The sequence below is a fragment of the Lissotriton helveticus genome, chromosome 6 (assembly GCF_964261635.1).
Source record: "Lissotriton helveticus chromosome 6, aLisHel1.1, whole genome shotgun sequence".
NCBI classification, from domain to species: domain Eukaryota; kingdom Metazoa; phylum Chordata; class Amphibia; order Caudata; family Salamandridae; genus Lissotriton; species Lissotriton helveticus.
Window position 1 is genome coordinate 80,151,343 of NC_136067.1, and position 14,738 is coordinate 80,166,080.

Consider the following 14,738-nt stretch of genomic DNA (forward strand, 5'->3'; position numbering starts at 1 on the left):
TCCAGCTCAGGAGGAAGCCCCGCAGAGCTCACGCAAAGCCAGCAACAAGAATCCAACCTTCCAGCTCAGGGGCAAGCCCAGCAAAGCCAGCAACAAGAATCCAACCTTCCAGCTCAGGGGCAAGCCCAGCAAAGCCAGCAACAAGAATCCAACCTTCCAGCTCAGGGGCAAGCCCAGCAAAGCCAGCAACAAGAATCCAACCTTCCAGCTCAGGGGCAAGCCCAGCAAAGCCAGCAACAAGAATCCAACCTTCCAGCCCAGGGGCAAGCCCAGCACAGCCCACAACAAGAACCCGACCTTCCAGCTCAGGAAGAAGACCAGGAAAGCCCACAATAAAACTCCGACCTTCCAGCTCAGAAGCTAAGCCAACAACAAGAATCTGACTTTCCAGCTCAGGAGGAAGCCCCGCAGAGCTCACGCAAAGCCCACAACAAGAAACCGACCTTCCAGCTCAGGAGGAAGCGCAGAAAAGCCCACAACATCAATCCGATCTTCCAGCTCAGGGGCAAGCCCAGCAAAGCCCACAACAAGAATCCGTCCTTCCAGCCCAGGGGCAAGCCCAGCAAAGCCCACAACAAGAACCCGACCTTCCAGCTCAGGAAGAAGATCAGGAAAGCCCACAATAAAACTCCGACCTTCCAGCTCAGAAGCTAAGCCAACAACAAGAATCTGACTTTCCAGCTCAGGAGGAAGCCCAGCAGAGCTCACGCAAAGCCCACAACATCAATCCGATCTTCCAGCTCAGGGGCAAGCCCAGAAAAGCCCACAACAAGAATCCAACCTTCCAGCTCAGGAGGAAGCCCAGAAAAGCGCACAACAGGAACCCGGCCTTCCAGCTCAGAAAGGAAGTCCAGCAAAGCCTGCAATAAGAACCCGACCTTCCAGCTCAGGGGCAAGCCCAGCAAAGCCCAGAACAAGACTCTGACATTCCAGCTCAGGAGGAAGCCCAGCAAAGCCCACGACAAGAATCCGACCTTCCAGCTCAGAAAGGAAGTCCAGCAAAGCCTGCAACAAGAACGCGACCTTCCAGCTCAGGGGCAAGACCAGCAAAGCCCAGAACAGAGGAAGCGCAGCAGAGCCCATGACAATAATCCGGCCTTCCAGCTCCGGAGAAAACATAGCAGGTTAGCAGGAGTAAAGTGCACAATTTTCAAAAACCAGCAAAAATATAGAGTCTAGCAGGAGACAAAACCATGCAGAAAAGGTTTATGTCCTACAGATATTCTTCTCCAACTAACGGGTGTTCCCCAGCACCTATATTCGCAACAGGGAAACAATGGACAAGGTACAAATTAGGTACAGCTGCAGGTCCCTCAGAACATCTCCACAGGCGAAGACACGCACAATAGTTCAGTACATTTTCACCTCTTTAAGTCTACCTGGGAAAAGTCTCACGTTATTTATTGCAGACCTCAGGCTGCTTCCTCCGTCCCTCAGTCCACACACATGTTTAAGTCTTGCGACGACCTGGGCTCTTTGAAGAGCGGGAGGTGCAGGGCAGACATGCAGTGATCCTGCACCTATGGCAACGGCTCATGAAATGAAAGCCCATGCTTAGAACTGGTCAGCTAAAAGATGTCCGCATTGCGGCTCATACGGTGGCACCAGTCTTCAGAAGTAGTGGCCTCCATGTGCAGACAGGGTGTTGAGATGTAGGAGAATCCTCCAGGCTGACCTTGTCTTTGGCAGTTTCGGCCTCGGGTCCAATCAGAACTCCCCCCTCAGCAGTATCAAATGAGTCCAAATCCAATGACTCTAGCGGCAGCACCAGTTTTTCAGTCCCATGGCAGGCTGCCAGTAACACACGTTGCTTGCACTTTTAGAAGTCTTGGTAAAATTCTCAACAAGAACCACTCAGTGAGATCAGTGGAACCCGCCACCCACCGGTCACTCTTGGCCACGCTCCCGTGTGGTCGCTTCCTTTCTCTGGTTGTGCACCAGGCTTCTTTTCCTCAGCATTCTCTCTTCTTGCTTGGCAAGGCACACCTTTTCTATCTCCCAGAAGGCAGCAGGCTTTTAGGATCTACGCAGACCCTCAGCTTCTCAAGCAGAAAGTGCAGCCTTCAGGAGATAACCGCCCACCTCTGGGAGACAGACTGCCATGAAGACACCAGCCCAGGTCACATAGCAGTTTACTGTCTAAGGTTTCAGAACAAGTTTATGTTGGTTCTCTTTCAAATAGTATTTTCTGTCTGTTCCTCGGATACAGCCTTTGTGTAAGGTGATGGCTTTCACAGCAAGTAGCAATGATGCTGGCTTCAAACCGAAGTATACAAAACTAGGGTGCAATGAGATGTGCTCTCTGCACCTGGCTGTTATCAGCCTTTCTGAAACAGTAATCGGGGACAGAGAAAAGGACAGGCCCTGCCTGGAAACTTCCTCTCTTAAATAACAGAAACTGAAGTGCCATCCCTCATCCCTACCATCTGCCAAATGGCAATGCTCAGAAAGAAGTCATTAGCAGCCCTTTGGTAACAAGACCCTCATTGAACAGGAGGGGATCTCGGTCTCCATTCTCCCCCATTCCAGTGTCTGGTTCTCCAGCCTCCAGCCACAGGCAGGTGATGCAGTTAATAAACTTCCATTGTCTGTGGAAGCTGTATCCACCCTCCAGCTTGTAAAACGCTAAAGCGCGGGCCTTCTTAAATCATCCCACTGGTCCCAGTACTCCGACAATCATCACACACAGAGTCTTCCTATCACACTTGCACACAGAATGTCAACGCAAGGATCTGGGATTCACATAAGAGCTGAACTTTATGTGAGGTCGGTCACTCCCACTCTAAGTGACTTACCCAGGAAATGGGCAGTAGTCCTATACCCTCTATGATGGCACACTTGGGGCATCCTTCCTAGTCACAAAACAAGTTTAGACCTCGCATTACAAGGAGCAGGCCCAGGGACCTGCACTCATGCTAGATTAGTGTGACATGACTAGCAAAAACATTATAGGATGCAAGTTTCACAGTAAGTCGGGCACTCAAGGCAGGGAAACACACTTGTTTACCATAGAGGGGACATCCCTGTCCCAACAACTTCTCTTTTATTAAAGGTAAGCACTTGATTGGACATTATTGCATGCTATTTAGCAATGTTGAATTCTGAGTCTCTACCCCTCACTCTGCCTCTCTGACTGCTTGCCCTGTTATCCTGAGTATCAACAGCTGAATGTGTACTTGGTGTTCAACTTGCAGTGCCAAAGCAGGTCGGACCCCAGGACAGAAATGGTAAAAGGCCTCAACCAGCCTGGTTGTGGCCCAGTAATTCCTGCTTGCCCCGTGGCCACAGAACTGGTTCTGGCACACTAGCTACATGATTCTTCAGTTTCATGTTTTGGTCAATTTGTTTCACATCAACTATATATATCACATGACAGTAGTTTAGTTGTGCCCTTGCCAAAGATTTTGTCCATTCCACATGATGAAATAAGTGAAGAAAGTGCAGGATATTTTATTTTGAAGCATTAATAGCTGCAAACTGATGCCCTTGACAAGGGCATAGATTTGAGTTCTAAACGACAGGTTGACATCAAACAGATTTTCCAGTTGTTTTGCTGTCGTGGATGTAGGTGGTGTGGTCAACTTCCCAGATTTGGTCACCATTTGATTTCTGGCCTGTTCTGTCAAAAAGCTTTCTTTATTCAATCCAAACAAAGGACATGTTTTGCATCCAGTTGTACACATGGACGAGGCAATTTGTGATTGTATTACGGTTCTACTGTGACTCATACAAGAAATGTGCATCTGGGTGTTGTCAGCACACATTTCAGAGTGTGCCACATGTTGTACTGCGACTTAGTGAAAAGTCCTATTGTGAGCCTTGTGGCACTCCATAGGACACATTGCGAGCACATTACCGCGTGCTTCATTTGTACTTGTCAACTGCTATCATGAAGAATCCAATGTATAGCTCTTCAGTGATCCCGGAGCCTCTCCGATTGTGTGGTATAGCCAGTTCTCATATGCAGCAGAGAGGTCGAGCAATTTCAGAACCAATATTGATCACCATCCATTTAATTACATTTTTCCTTTGTAATGGATGTTGCCTAGCTCTTTTCAGTCCTTCTCATGAGGCTGCACACTGTTGGTGATCGTGGTGGAGGTCGTTTTTGGTCCACATCATGTTATAGTTGTTGTGTATCTCCTTTTACTACGACTTTCCTTGGAACAGGCAGCTTGGAGATGGAATGGTGTTTTGTCAAATTCTTTGGGTCTACAACTGGTGCTTTCAGCTGCAGTGTGCTAGTAGCTTGAACTTGCTTAACCGCATGCGTGCGGGCGGAATTCCGCCCGTACGCTGGGTTTTGCGGATTCGCATGTTACGTGACGAGCTGGGCTCGTCATGAGCGTGCGAAGAGGCTACGCCATGACGAGCCCAGCTCGTCATGAGCGTCGAAGGGGTTAAGTGGTTTAGGGCCAGGAGCAATGTATCAATCACATGTGAGGACTTGGGCAAGAGCTGTGATGATATATTTCATGCAGGCCACAGTGCAAGATTGTAAAGATGTTTGACTCTTTAGCCTTTAGCACAAGAATCAATCATCTACTTCCAAATATTGAATATTGTAAGCAGCATTTATACAGTACGTGGGAAAACAGGAGGGACCAGTGGTGGCACTGTGTTAAACTTAATGTCTGCTTGCATTTTTTAGATTTTAGCTTCATAAAATAGCTTGAGGCGATTTCATTGTTAGTTAGAAAAAGAACAATTGATGGACAGAATGCAGAACAATGTCATACATTCACCCCAGTACATATAGCGGGCCCTAATTCCATCGTTTTTTTGCCCACTATGCCATTCCAGTTTGAACCCAGCCATTTGCAAATCAGTCTTGACTCTGCACCCAATGGGACCTGTCCAGCCCAACCTGTCAGGCCAGGTAATCCCTGGACTGGAAACAAGCATCCTAGGACATGTTTCGGGGTTTCACCCCTCATCCTTCAGGATAGCTTGACTCCAGTGGCATGGAGAGCACGGGACCCACATCTGGGCATACCCGTCCCACTCGGGTTGACAAATGCAAAGAGAATAATTGATGGCCAGAAGGCAGAACAATGTCATGCATTCACCCCAGTACAAAGATCTGGGCCTAAATCCATCGTTTGTTTGCTCACCATGCTATTCCAATTTGAACCCAGCCATATGCAAATCAGTCTTGACCCTGCGCCCAATGGGAACAGTACAGGCCAAACTGCCAGGCCAGGTCCTCCCTGGACTGGAAACAAGCATCTAGGACAAGTTTCGGGGTCTCACCCCTCATTAGCCAGAATAACTTGACTCCAGTGGCATGGAGAGCACGGGACCCACATCTGGACATACCCATCACACTCAGTGTGGCAAATGCAAAAAGAACAATTGATGGACAGAATGCAGAACAATGTCATACATTCACCCCAGTACATAGATCTGGGCCTAAGGAAGCTTGTTTCCAGTTCAGGGAGGACCTGTTTTGGCAGTTCAGTCCCATGTGGCACAGGGTCAAGACTGGTTTCCATACGGCTGGGTCTAAACTGGGGGGGCATGGTGAGCAAAAGAACGATGGATTTAACCGAGATCTATTGACGGCGGGAGGAAGTTTGATTTGCTCTGCATTCCGTCAATCATCTGTATGTCTTTTTCATTTCATTGTTAGGGCAAGGCTCATAGGGCATTTTTATTTAAACTTCTGAATATGTCAGTTCCGGTGAAGCTTTATAAACTCAAGAATCTGTCTCATTGCTGTTTTGGTGGAATGGAGGTGGCATTTTACTAGGGATTCCAGATGATAAAGTCTGATGTTCATATGTTTCTGGCTTTGTCAAACGAAAGTGGTTGCGGAGGATTTAGATCAGCTCATATGCGCCTGGAATGGGAGTTAATCAGGAGGTCACAGAAGACTAGGCAGAGATAAATGTAGTCTAGGTGGAATCATACATGAGTCCATCCGCAAGATGGTAAAGCCTTGGTGGAAAGCCAGGGGAATTATAGTACACTGGTAGTCAGTCCAGAGGATGACATTTCTCCGCCACTTGACCGGGCAGCATTGTACACACATGAAACTTTGTTATGTCTGTTTGCTAAGAGTAGGGATGAACTGGCATGCAGAGTCACCTAGCCAAAGACAAGTCTGAAGAGGTGGGTCTTCAGCACCATGGAGAATGTGGATAGGGCATTCCAGAATGAGGAGTCCTCACGGATAACTCAGACAAGACCCAAGAACTCATTCTGGGACCTACCCCGTCAGCCTGGGACGACTCCTGGTGGCCTGCTGCCCTGGAAACCCCTCCCACCCCCACGGACCAAGCACGTTACCATGGCATCATACTGGACTCCTCGCTCACAATGAACCGCCAGATCAACGCTGTATCATCATCCTGCTTCCACATGCTCTGCCTGCTTCGAAAGACATTCTGATGGATCCCCACAAAATCCAGAAAGACAGGCGCCAACGCATTCATCACCAGTAGACTCGACTACGGCAACGCACTCCACGCCAGTGTCACACAGAAGCAGCAAAGGAAACTACATAACATTTAAAACACCGCATCAAGAATGGTCCTTGACATTCCCCGCTGCAGCCACATCACAAAACACCTTTGACAACTTCACTGGCTCCCACTCAACAAAAGAATCACCTTCAAGCTCCTCACACACGCCTACGATGCTCTCCACGATGTACGACCAGCATATCTAAACTACCACCTCTCATTCCACGTACCCACCAGACAACTTTGCTTCCACCGAACTTGTCCTGGCCACTGTCCCGAAGATTCACACGACCAGAACCAGAGGAAGATCATTCTCCTACCTCGCCGCCGAGACCTGGAACACCCTGCCTCTCCACCTCAGGCAATCACTGTCGCTGACCCTATTCAGGAAGGATCTCAAGACCTGGCTCTTCGACTGAACCTCCATGCCCAGGCGATCAGCAATCCACCCACCCCTCAGCACCTTGAAACCCTTACGGGTGAGCAGCCACGCTATACAAACTCCTGATTGATTGATTGTATATGGATGCCGCTGCCTCCGTATCATGTGTGTTTGTAGGTGTCACAGTGGTGTAACCTAAAAAGTGTTGATGCACTCCTGTGAATCCCACATTGTACAGCTATGCAAAGTGCTTGGGTAGAAAAGGGTGCCCTTGAGGGATGGGAGCAGCGATTTAGGGTTCCAGACACTCACGACACGGTCCTGGTGCACCTGTATGTTATGTACATGCATGATGTCTCTGTTCAAAAGCAACAACCATTGGCTTTGCCAACGCCTGCTTACAACTGTAAGTGAGCAGTGTCCCTCAGAGACTGGAGAGAGTCCTGGCCAGAGGCTGGAGCCGCAGTTTCTTGCTGACATGCACACTCTCTGTTCCCAATTAAGGGCCTTTTAAAGATGCAGCTCATTAGATTTCCTTGGTCAAGCCCCAAGCCTCCCAGCACTGAGCAGCCCATTGTTTGCAGAGGTCTCCTGAACGGCTCCGAGCCCTGGTGCGTCTCGGTTTTCGCAAGGAGTGGCGGCTGGAGCCTCTGCTTGGTTCAGAGGAGGGGAAGGAGTGAAAAATGTTCTCGAGTTCCAGATCTGTATCCAAGGCAGGATTTTCCCATGCCCTCCCCCACTACTCATCTGGCCTCCCCTCCCTCAACATGGAGCCAAAACATGAACTGTTTTCAGAAGAGACAAATATTAATTCACTTAATCTTTGGCAAACAGGATGGAGAAGAAAATATTATGGTTTCTCTTCGAGCTGCTGGATATGACATTATTTGAGGTGGGGGAGCTTCCCTGTGCCTTTCTTCTTTCTCTGATTTAAAGCGAGCTTCTTTCTATATGTGCCATGTATCTATGGCGGCGAACGTCCTGCTCCTTTACTTCACTCCTGGGCTAGTGTGTCCTCACCCCCGGCCCCAGCATCTTCTGTTATAAACTGTGAGCCCACCAGCAGCCGGCAATCGTTCTCTGTAGTGATGGAGTGTGATTATCAGGATCTTACCCCTTTCTATACTCTGGTGTAAAGGACTACACCCCAAGCTCTCTGCCTCCTTATGTGGCCTTGCTTATAGCAGTGCTTTTCTGATATATTTATATTCTGCTGGTGTCATTTAATATTTTCCCTTGCTTCTTATGACCTCACTTTCTCTGGTGGAAAGGAGTGTTCTTTGCTTCAGCTTTCCATTCACTGGTGTAAAGGAGCGCCCTCCCCTCCGAACTTACGTTCACTGGTGTAAAGGAGTGGGCTTCTCTCAAACTTTCAGTCTTTGATATAAAGGGGTGTGCTTCCCTCCAACATTCCATTCACTGGTATAAAGTAGAGTGCTTCCCTCCAACCTTCCATTCACTGGTGTAAATGACTGTGCATTCCTCCAACCTTCCATTCACTGGTCTAAATGAGCATGTTTCCCTCCAACCTTCCATTCACTGGTGTAAATGAGCATATTTCCCTCCAATCTTCCATTCACTGGTGTAAATGAGTGTGCATTCCTCCAACCTTCCATTCACTGGTGTAAATGAGTGTGCATTCCCCCAACCTTCCATTCACTGGTGTAAATGAGTGTGCATTCCTCCAACCTTCTATTCACTGGTGTAAATGAGTGTGCATTCCTCCAACCTTCCATTCACTGGTGTAAATGAGTGTGCATTCCTCCAACCTTCTATTCACTGGTGTAAATGAGTGTGCATTCCCCCAACCTTCCATTCACTGGTGTAAATGAGCATGCTTCCCTCCAACCTTCCATTTACTGGTGTAAACAAGAGTGCGTTCCTCCAACCTTCCATTCACTGGTGTAAAGGAGCATGCTTCTCTCCAACTTTCCAGGCACTAGGGAAAGGAGTGTGCTTCCCCCCAACCTTCCAGTCACTGGTGTAAATGAGCATGCTTCCCTCCAACCTTCCATTTACTGGTGTAAACAAGAGTGCGTTCCTCCAACCTTCCATTCACTGGTGTAAAGGAGCATGCTTCTCTCCAACTTTCCAGGCACTAGGGAAAGGAGTGTGCTTCCCCCCAACCTTCTATTCACTGGTGTAAAGGAGCGTGCTTCTCTCCAACTTTCCAGGCTCTAAGGAAAGGAGTGTGCTTCCCCCCCAACCTTCCAATCACTGGTGTAAAGGAGTGTGCTTCCCCCCAACCTTCCAGTCACTGGTCTAATGGAGTGTGCTTCCCCCCAACCTTCCATTCACAGGTCTACAGGAGTGTGCTTCCCCCAACCTTCCAATCACTGGTGTAAAGGAGTGTGCTTCCCCCCAACCTTCCAATCACTGGTGTAACGGGGTGTGCTTCCCCCCAACCTTCCAGTCACTGGTCTAATGGAGTGTGCTTCCCCCCAACCTTCCATTCACAGGTCTACAGGAGTGTGCTTCCCCCAACCTTCCAATCACTGGTGTAAAGGAGTGTGCTTCCCCCCAACCGTCCATTCACTGGTGTAAAGGAGTGTGCTTCCCCCCAACCTTCCATTCCCTGGTCTAATGGAGTGTGCTTCACCCAACCTTCCAATCACGGGTGTTCAGGAGTGGGCTTCCTCCAACCTTCCAATCACTGGTGTAATTGAGTGCGCTTCCCCCAACCTTCCACTCACTGGTGTAATGGAGTGTGCTTCCCCCAACCTTCCAATCACTGGTGTTCAGGAGTGTGCTTCCCTCCAACCTTCCATTCACTGGTGTTAATGAGTGGGCTTCCCCACAACCTTCCATTCACTGGTCTAAAGGAGTGTGCTTCCCCAAACCTTCCAATCACTGGTGTTAAGGAGTGTGCTTCCCCCAACCTTCCATTCACTGGTGTAATGGAGTGTGCTTCCCCCAACCTTCCAATAACTGGTGTAAAGGGGTGTGCTTCCCCCCAACCTTCCATTCACTGGTGTAATGGAGTGTGCTTCCCCCAACCTTCCAATCACTGGTGTTCAGGAGTGTGCTTCCCTCCAACCTTCCATTCACTGGTGTTAATGAGTGGGCTTCCCCACAACCTTCCATTCACTGGTCTAAAGGAGTGTGCTTCCCCAAACCTTCCATTCACTGGTGTAATGGAGTGTGCTTCCCCCAACCTTCCATTCACTGGTGTAATGGAGTGTGCTTCCCCCAACCTTCCATTCACTGGTGTTAATGAGTGTGCCTCCCCACAACCTTCCATTCACTGGTCTAAAGGAGTGTGCTTCCCCAAATCTTCCATTCACTGGTGTAATTGAGTGCGCTTCCCCAAATCTTCCATTCACTGGTGTAATTGAGTGTGCTTCCCCCAACCTTCCAATCACTGGTGTTAAGGAGTGGGCTTCTCTGCAAACGTTTGTTCTCAGATATAAAGGGGTCTGCTTCCCTCCAACCTTCCATTCACTGGTGTAAAGGAGAGTGCTTCCCCAAATCTTCCATTCACTGGTGTAATGGAGTGTGCTTCCCCCAACCTTCCATTCACTGGTCTAAAGGAGTGTGCTTCCCCAAATCTTCCATTCACTGGTGTAATGGAGTGTGCTTCCCCCAACCTTCCAATCACTGGTGTTCAGGAGTGTGCTTCCCTCCAACCTTCCATTCACTGGTGTTAATGAGTGTGCTTCCCCACAACCTTCCATTCACTGGTCTAAAGGAGTGTGCTTCCCCAAATCTTCCATTCACTGGTGTAATGGAGTGTGCTTCCCCCCAACCTTCCATTCACTGGTGTAATGGAGTGTGCTTCCCCCAACCTTCCATTCACTGGTGTTAATGAGTGTGCTTCCCCACAACCTTCCATTCACTGGTCTAAAGGAGTGTGCTTCCCCAAATCTTCCATTCACTGGTGTAATGGAGTGTGCTTCCCCCAACCTTCCATTCACTGGTGTAATGGAGTGTGCTTCCCCCCAACCTTCCATTCACTGGTGTAATGGAGTGTGCTTCCCCCCAACCTTCCATTCACTGGTGTAATGGAGTGTGCTTCCCCCAACCTTCCATTCACTGGTGTAATGGAGTGTGCTTCCCCCAACCTTCCATTCACTGGTGTTCAGGAGTGGGCTTCCCCACAACCTTCCATTCACTTGTCTAAAGGAGTGTGCTTCCCCAAACCTTCCATTCACTGGTGTTAAGGAGTGTGCTTCCCCCAACCTTCCATTCACTGGTGTAATGGAGTGTGCTTCCCCCAACCTTCCAATCACTGGTGTTCAGGAGTGTGCTTCCCCCCAACCTTCCATTCACTGGTGTAATGGAGTGTGCTTCCCCCAACCTTCCATTCACTGGTGTAATGGAGTGTGCTTCCCCCAACCTTCCATTCACTGGTGTAATGGAGTGTGCTTCCCCCCAACCTTCCATTCACTGGTGTAATGGAGTGTGCTTCCCCCAACCTTCCAATCACTGGTGTAAAGGGGTGTGCTTCCCCCCAACCTTCCATTCACTGGTGTAATGGAGTGTGCTTCCCCCAACCTTCCAATCACTGGTGTTCAGGAGTGTGCTTCCCTCCAACCTTCCATTCACTGGTGTTAATGAGTGGGCTTCCCCACAACCTTCCATTCACTGGTCTAAAGGAGTGTGCTTCCCCAAACCTTCCATTCACTGGTGTTAAGGAGTGTGCTTCCCCCAACCTTCCATTCACTGGTGTAATGGAGTGTGCTTCCCCCAACCTTCCAATCACTGGTGTAAAGGGGTGTGCTTCCCCCCAACCTTCCATTCACTGGTGTAATGGAGTGTGCTTCCCCAAATCATCCATTCACTGGTGTAATGGAGTGTGCTTCCCTCCAACCTTCCATTCACTGGTGTTAATGAGTGGGCTTCCCCACAACCTTCCATTCACTGGTCTAAAGGAGTGTGCTTCCCCAAACCTTCCATTCACTGGTGTAATGGAGTGTGCTTCCCTCAACCTTCCAATCACTGGTGTAAAGGGGTGTGCTTCCCCCCAACCTTCCATTCACTGGTGTAATGGAGTGTGCTTCCCCCAACCTTCCAATCACTGGTGTTCAGGAGTGTGCTTCCCTCCAACCTTCCATTCACTGGTGTTAATGAGTGGGCTTCCCCACAACCTTCCATTCACTGGTCTAAAGGAGTGTGCTTCCCCAAACCTTCCATTCACTGGTGTAATGGAGTGTGCTTCCCCCAACCTTCCATTCACTGGTGTAATGGAGTGTGCTTCCCCCAACCTTCCATTCACTGGTGTTAATGAGTGTGCCTCCCCACAACCTTCCATTCACTGGTCTAAAGGAGTGTGCTTCCCCAAATCTTCCATTCACTGGTGTAATTGAGTGCGCTTCCCCAAATCTTCCATTCACTGGTGTAATTGAGTGTGCTTCCCCCAACCTTCCAATCACTGGTGTTAAGGAGTGGGCTTCTCTGCAAACGTTTGTTCTCAGATATAAAGGGGTCTGCTTCCCTCCAACCTTCCATTCACTGGTGTAAAGGAGAGTGCTTCCCCAAATCTTCCATTCACTGGTGTAATGGAGTGTGCTTCCCCCAACCTTCCATTCACTGGTCTAAAGGAGTGTGCTTCCCCAAACCTTCCATTCACTGGTGTAATGGAGTGTGCTTCCCCCAACCTTCCAATCACTGGTGTAAAGGGGTGTGCTTCCCCCCAACCTTCCATTCACTGGTGTAATGGAGTGTGCTTCCCTCCAACCTTCCATTCACTGGTGTTAATGAGTGGGCTTCCCCACAACCTTCCATTCACTGGTCTAAAGGAGTGTGCTTCCCCAAACCTTCCATTCACTGGTGTAATGGAGTGTGCTTCCCCCAACCTTCCAATCACTGGTGTAAAGGGGTGTGCTTCCCCCCAACCTTCCATTCACTGGTGTAATGGAGTGTGCTTCCCCCAACCTTCCAATCACTGGTGTTCAGGAGTGTGCTTCCCTCCAACCTTCCATTCACTGGTGTTAATGAGTGTGCTTCCCCACAACCTTCCATTCACTGGTCTAAAGGAGTGTGCTTCCCCAAATCTTCCATTCACTGGTGTAATGGAGTGTGCTTCCCCCCAACCTTCCATTCACTGGTGTAATGGAGTGTGCTTCCCCCAACCTTCCATTCACTGGTGTTAATGAGTGTGCTTCCCCACAACCTTCCATTCACTGGTCTAAAGGAGTGTGCTTCCCCAAATCTTCCATTCACTGGTGTAATGGAGTGTGCTTCCCCCAACCTTCCATTCACTGGTGTAATGGAGTGTGCTTCCCCCAACCTTCCATTCACTGGTGTAATGGAGTGTGCTTCCCCCCAACCTTCCATTCACTGGTGTAATGGAGTGTGCTTCCCCCAACCTTCCATTCACTGGTGTAATGGAGTGTGCTTCCCCCAACCTTCCATTCACTGGTGTTCAGGAGTGGGCTTCCCCACAACCTTCCATTCACTTGTCTAAAGGAGTGTGCTTCCCCAAACCTTCCATTCACTGGTGTTAAGGAGTGTGCTTCCCCCAACCTTCCATTCACTGGTGTAATGGAGTGTGCTTCCCCCAACCTTCCAATCACTGGTGTTCAGGAGTGTGCTTCCCCCCAACCTTCCATTCACTGGTGTAATGGAGTGTGCTTCCCCCCAACCTTCCATTCACTGGTGTAATGGAGTGTGCTTCCCCCAACCTTCCATTCACTGGTGTAATGGAGTGTGCTTCCCCAAACCTTCCATTCACTGGTGTTAAGGAGTGTGCTTCCCCCAACCTTCCATTCACTGGTGTAATGGAGTGTGCTTCCCCCAACCTTCCATTCACTGGTGTTAATGAGTGTGCTTCCCCACAACCTTCCATTCACTGGTGTAATGGAGTGTGCTTCCCCCAACCTTCCATTCACTGGTGTAATGGAGTGTGCTTCCCCCAACCTTCCATTCACTGGTGTTAATGAGTTGGCTTCCCCACAACCTTCCATTCACTGGTCTAAAGGAGTGTGCTTCCCCAAATCTTCCATTCACTGGTGTAATGGAGTGTGCTTCCCCCCAACCTTCCATTCACTGGTGTAATGGAGTGTGCTTCCCCCAACCTTCCATTCACTGGTGTTAATGAGTGTGCTTCCCCAAATCTTCCATTCACTGGTGTAATGGAGTGTGCTTCCCCCCAACCTTCCATTCACTGGTGTAATGGAGTGTGCTTTCCCCCAACCTTCCATTCACTGGTGTAATGGAGTGTGCTTCCCCCCAACCTTCCATTCACTGGTGTAATGGAGTGTGCTTCCCCCCAACCTTCCATTCACTGGTGTAATGGAGTGTGCTTCCCCCAACCTTCCATTCACTGGTGTAATGGAGTGTGCTTCCCCCAACCTTCCATTCACTGGTGTTCAGGAGTGGGCTTCCCCACAACCTTCCATTCACTTGTCTAAAGGAGTGTGCTTCCCCAAACCTTCCATTCACTGGTGTTAAGGAGTGTGCTTCCCCCAACCTTCCATTCACTGGTTTAATGGAGTGTGCTTCCCCCAACCTTCCAATCACTGGTGTTCAGGAGTGTGCTTCCCCCCAACCTTCCATTCACTGGTGTAATGGAGTGTGCTTCCCCCCAACCTTCCATTCACTGGTGTAATGGAGTGTGCTTCCCCCAACCTTCCATTCACTGGTGTAATGGAGTGTGCTTCCCCCAACCTTCCATTCACTGGTGTTCAGGAGTGGGCTTCCCCACAACCTTCCATTCACTGGTCTAAAGGAGTGTGCTTCCCCAAATCTTCCATTCACTGGTGTAATGGAGTGTGCTTCCCCAAATCTTCCATTAACTGGTGTTAAGGAGTGTGCTTCCTCAAACCTTCCATTCACTGGTGTAATGGAGTGTGCTTCCCCAAATCTTCCATTCACTGGTGTAATGGAGTGTGCTTCCTCAAACCTTCCATTCACTGGTGTAATGGAGTGTGCTTCCCCAAATTTTCCAT

The 14,738-nt window shown here is 49.3% G+C and overlaps 1 protein-coding gene across 1 annotated transcript in view; it reads right to left on the minus strand.

Annotated features, from left to right (window-relative positions):
* RSPH9 (radial spoke head component 9) overlaps window positions 1-14,738 on the minus strand; it is a 158,090-nt gene that overhangs the window by 33,170 nt on the left and 110,182 nt on the right. The window lies entirely within an intron of this gene.